Source organism: Otolemur garnettii, unplaced genomic scaffold (genome assembly GCF_000181295.1).
Source record: "Otolemur garnettii isolate 467f Iridium unplaced genomic scaffold, OtoGar3 scaffold00025, whole genome shotgun sequence".
In the NCBI taxonomy this organism is placed as follows: Eukaryota; Metazoa; Chordata; class Mammalia; order Primates; family Galagidae; genus Otolemur; species Otolemur garnettii.
The window spans coordinates 21595284-21600812 of record NW_003852420.1 but is presented as its reverse complement, the minus strand read 5'-3'; the positions used below and the strand labels follow the sequence as shown (position 1 = coordinate 21600812).

The following is a 5529-nucleotide window of genomic DNA, read 5'->3' as shown; positions in this document are numbered from 1 at the left end:
AACAAAAAAAAATAGCAAGGAGTTGTGTCGGGCACTTGTGGTCCCAGCTACTTGAGAAGCTGAGTCAAGAGAATTGCTTAAGCCCAAGAGTTAGAGGTTGCTGTGAGCTATGATAGCACAGCACTCTACCAAGGGTGACATAGTAAGACTCTGTCTCAAAGAAAAATAAAGAAATTTAACATGTGAGAAGTTCTGTTTTTCTTTAACATTAAACAATGTGACTTCCAAAACTTATTTTCCTACTCTTTTCATTTGAAATTATCTATAAGTGAGATTATTAGTGTTTTTCCATTCTATTCTGTCATGTAACTGTATAGAGAGCAACCTACTAAAAAATTAATAAGTATTTTGGATTTTCCAAGATGTAGAATAATGCCATGTTTCTCCTACAATGGCAAATGAAGTTATTTAATTATTTTGAGAAATTGAATAGCCATAGATAGACGTACAGGTCTCTGTAATCTTTCTAAGATTTCTTTGAGGATATGTGAAGGGTCAATGACATTTTAAGCTTTGAGAGTCCTAAGGTAGTATAATTCTGGGTTTTTAGCCCTCATGAAATGCTTTTTTTTTTTTTGAGGCAGAGTCTCACTCAGTTGCCCTGGGATCATTGCTCACAGCAACCTGAAACTCTTGGGCTCAATAGATCCTCTACTTCAGCCTCCCATGTAGCTGGGACTGCAGGCACCTGCCACAATGCCCAGCTATTTTTTTAGAGACAGGGTCTCACTCTTTCTTAGGCTGGTCTCAAACTCCTGATCTCAAGCAGTCCACCCAGCTTGGCCTCCCAGAATGCTAGGATTACAGGCGTGTTACTGTTAATTTTTAAATCTTCTTGTTTCAGAACAAGAAAATTCATAGGCCATCAAATTTGCTTCTAATTTACTTAATTCCTTCCAAATAATGTTTTGTGAACCAAATATGATTTAATTTGCTTCTTCTATTTAGTTTTATTTTATTTTATTTTATTTTATTTTTGAGATAGCAGGCTGAGGAGAGTACTATTATTTTGTTACCCTTGATAGAGTACATGCTAAAGTCTGAGAAGCATTAAAAACTTAGTTTCTGGCTCAGCACCTGTGGCTCAAGTGGCTAGGGCGCCAGCCACATACACCTAAGGTGGCGGGTTCAAATCCAGCCTGGGCCCGACAACAAAAAAATAGCTGGGCGTTGTGGCAGGCACCTGTGGTCCCAGCTACTTGGGAGGCTGAGGCAGGAGACTCACTTGAGCCCAGGAGTTGGAGATTGCTGTGAGCTGTGATGCCACAGCACTCTACCCAGGGTGACAGCTTGAGGCTCTGTCTCAAAAAAAAAAAAACTTAGTTTCTAAGTATTCTGCCTGTTTTGTTCAAGTATATAAGAATTGTGAGCAGGGTGGCACCTGTGGCTCAGTGGGTAGGGTGCTGGCCCCATATGCCGAGGATGGTGAGTTCGAACCTGGCCCCAGCCAAAGTGCAACAACAAAAAAAATAGCTAGGCATTATAGCAGGTGCCTGTAGTCCCAGCTACTCGGAAGGCTGAGGCAAGAGAATCATCTAAGCCCAAGAGCTAGAGGTTGCTGTGAGCTGTGACATCATTGCACTCAACCGAGAGCAATAAAGTGAGACTCTGCCTCTTAAAAAAAAAGAATTGTGATCATTAAATTGGGCATAACTATAGTCCCAGGTACTTGGGAGTCTGAGGCAGGAGGATCACTTGAGCCCAGGAATTTGAGTTCAGCCTGAGCAATATAGCCAAATCCATCTCTTTAAAAAAAAAAAAAAATTTTTTTTAACATTTATATACTTAAGTGATCAGAATAATACTAGCATGTAATAGAACTCAATAAATGTTAACTATCACTGTTGTTACCATTCTCTTAAACTCTCAAACCCTTTGTTATGAATTGCTTCAGCTTCGCCTTTGGTTGCTGTTTTTGTTGTTGTTGCTTTTTGAGACAGAGCCTCAAGCTGTCCCCCTGGGTAGAGTGCTGTGGCATCACAGCTCATAGCAACCTCTAACTCCTGGGCTCAAGCAAGTCTTCTGCCTCTGCCTCAAGTAGCTGGGAGGACCACAGGCGCCCGCCGCAACGCCTGGCTATTTTTTTGGTTGCAGCCGTCCTTGTTTGGCGGGCCTGGGCTGGATTTGAACCTACCACCTTAGATGTATGTGGCTCACACCTTAGCTGCTTGAGTCACAGGCGCCGAGCCTGGCTGCTGTTTCTGATATTATCTGTTACTTCAAATCTTAGTTCCTGGAACTCTATTTACCTTTCTCTTTTGCTTTTCAACCCTTCAATACTGTATATGCCTTTTTCCTTTATTGCTCGAGCCTTATGGCACTCTCTGCAGCCTGCTTTCTCTTTCTGCAGAATCATAAACTGAAAGGGCTCTTAGGGATCAAATCTAAATCTTTTCTTTTGGTTTTGAGGAAACCAAAGCCCTGAGAAGTTCAGGTATCATGTTTCTATGTTTGGCATGTACTCACTACACATCTTCAGCAGATGTCCCAGAAAGATCAAAAAAGGCTGGAGTAGGAAAGACTTAGTGTGTATGTTGTCTTAGGCATAGAAATCCAACAGGAACAAAATATGAGGCAAGTTTTATTTCTTCTAGAATTTAAAAAAAAGAAATGGGTGGCACCTGTGGCTCAGTAAGGGGGTGCTGGCCCCATATGCCGAGGGTGGTGGGTTCAAACCCAGCCCTGGCCAAACTACAACAACGACAAAAATGGTTGGGTGTTGTGGCAGGTGCCTGTTGTCCCAGCTACTTGGGAGGCTAAGGCAAGAGAATATCCTAAGCCCAGGAGTTGGAGGTTGCTGTGAGCTGTGATGCTATGACACTCTACTGAGGGCGATAAAGTGAGACTCTGTCTCTTTTTAAAAAAAAAAAAAGTTTTATTACTTTTTATGAAAAATACTATTTTATAGGCTCGGCACATGTAGTTCAAGCGTCCAGGGCGCAAGTCACATACACCGGAGCTGGCGGGTTCAAATCCATCCAAGGCCTGCCAAATAATGACATCTACAACCAAAAAATAGCTGGGCGTTGTGGCGAGCACCTATAGTCCTAGCTGCTTAGGAGGCAAGAGGATCACTTAAGCCCAAGAGTTTGAGGTTACTATGAGTTGTGATGCCATAGCACTCTACCCAGGGTGACAGCTTGCGACTGTCTCAACAAAAAAAAATACTATTTTGTAGGTTGGTAGAAAGACAGTAGTTTTGAGTGAATGTAGTTGTTTTGTTTGAGGTAGTCTCCCTGTGTCAGTGACATCACTATAGCTCACTGCAACTTCAAACTCCTAGGAACTCCTGGGCTCAAACAATTCTCCTGACTTAGCCTCCTAAGTAGGTGAGACTACAGGTGCACACTACCCTCCCACCTAATTTTTGTAGAGACAGGGTTTCGCTCTTGCTCAGGCTGCTGTCAAACTCCAAGCCTCAAGCAATCATCCAGCTTTAGCTTCGAGAGGAATGCAGTTTTTATTTTATTTCATGAGCCAACTGAAAGTTGGCTTTGAAGATGGCATTTTAAATCTTATTTAAAAGAGGTGGCTTGGCTCAGCACCTGTGGCTCAAGCAGCTAAGGCCCCAGCCACATAAACCTGAGCTGGTGGGTTCGAATCCAGCCAAGGCCCGCCAAAAATGATGGCTGCAACCAAAAAAAAAAAAAAAAAATAGCTGGGCATTGTGGCGAGCACCTGTAAGAGCCAGCTACTTGGGAGGCAGAGGCAGGAGAATTGCTTGAGCCCAGGAGATGGAGGTTGCTGTGAGCTGTGATGCCACAGCACTCTACCCAGGGCGACAGCTTGAGGCTCTGTCTCCCAAAAAAGATGTGGCTTGTTTTTGAGAGCAGTGTATTTAAGAAATATCACTTCTGCCCTTTAGTATCTTAGTTGGAACCAACCAGAAATCCTGAAAGCAATCAATCAATAAAGAGTCCAGAATAGCCCCAGGTACTAATTAATGCTTGATTTATGTATAGCAAAGTTTTTCGGGCCTGTGCTTGGAGTTTAAGCTACTTTTAGACTCTTTCAAAAAAGATTTTAATTTTTTACTTACAAGACTTTAGGAGATTAGAAGCCAGCAGTCTAGCGTGCCGATGGTTGTAAAAACCAGTAAGCATTTTCAGATGTCCATGCGTCTGTTGATGTAGTTTCTTCTACCTCCCTTTCTATCTGGCCAATGTCTTTCATTCTGTCTTAAATGTGTCCCTCAAATATCTTTACCTTCATCTTCACATTCTCAAGGCCTAAAACTTCCTGGCAAACAGTGAATCCTAAAAGAATTTTAGTCATATGAAGTAGAAGAATAGCCCTGCAGATAGAGCTATATGTTACACCAATAAAATGACTGATGCTGTAATAATGAAATGAACCCATTCTTTTTAGTACTGTTTAAAATGGTGGGCTGGGTGCTTGTAGGGCAGTGGTTAGGATGCCAGCCACATGCCCTGGAGCTGGTGGGTTCAAACCCAGCTTGGGTCTGCTTTAAAAAAAAAAAAACTAGCTGGGCGTTGTGGTGGGTGCCTGTAGTCACAGCTACTAGAGAGAATGAGGCAAGAGAATCACTTGAGCCCAAGAATTTGAAGTTACTGTGAGCCATGATGCCACAGCACTCTATTGAGGGTGACAAAGTAAAACTCAGTCTCAAATAAAATAAAATGATGGAAAGTCCATAATACACTAAAAATTTGAAAATGTTGAAGTGTTTAAATAGTATTAATTTTAAGGGTAGTTCATCTTAAAAACTATTTTCCAAGATTGACATTCTGAGGGTTCTAGGTAGCCAAGTATTTTGGTATTTCCAATAGTGGTAGTTCTCAAACTTTCTAGTCTCAGGATCCCTTTGCCCTGTTGGAAATATTGAAGACAGGGCGCACCTGTGGCTCAGTGAGTAGGGCACCGGCCCCATATACCAAAGGTAGCAGGTTCAAACCCGGCCCCAGCCAAACTGCAACAAAAAATAGCTGGACATTGTGGCCAGCTTTTACAGTCCCAGCTATTTGGGAGACTGAGGCAAGAGAATCACCTAAGTCCGGGAGTTATAGGTTGCTGTGAGCTGTGTGTGATACCTAATGTGACGCCACGGCACTTTACCGAGAGAGATAAAGTGAGACTTTTGTCTCTAAAAAAATAAGAAGAAAAAAAGAAAATCTGGCCATACAAATATGTGATTGGAAATGTTAGAAGTGTTTTTATTAATAGCCTTTTAGATAATTGTGAATGTTCTTCTTTGATACTACACCAAAAATCAAGTTGTAGTTTCTTTTCTTTTTTTCTTTTTTTCTTTTTTCTTTTTTTTTTTTTGAGACAAAGCCTCAAGCTGCCCTGGGTAGAGTACTGTGGCATCACAGCTCACAACCTCCAACTCCTGGGCTCAAGCAATTCTCCTGCCTCCACCTCCCAACTAGCTGGGACTACAGGCTATTTTTGTTTGCAGCAGTCATTATTGTTTGTCAGGCCTGGGCTGGATTTGGACCCACCAGCTCAGGTGTATGTGGTTGGTGCCTTAGCCACTTGAGCCACAGGCTCCAAGCCTTAAGTTGTAGT

At 42.2% G+C, this 5529-nt stretch overlaps 1 protein-coding gene across 1 annotated transcript in view; it reads left to right on the top strand.

Annotated features, from left to right (window-relative positions):
* ZMYM1 (zinc finger MYM-type containing 1) overlaps window positions 1–5529 on the top strand; it is a 37503-nt gene that overhangs the window by 14223 nt on the left and 17751 nt on the right. The window lies entirely within an intron of this gene.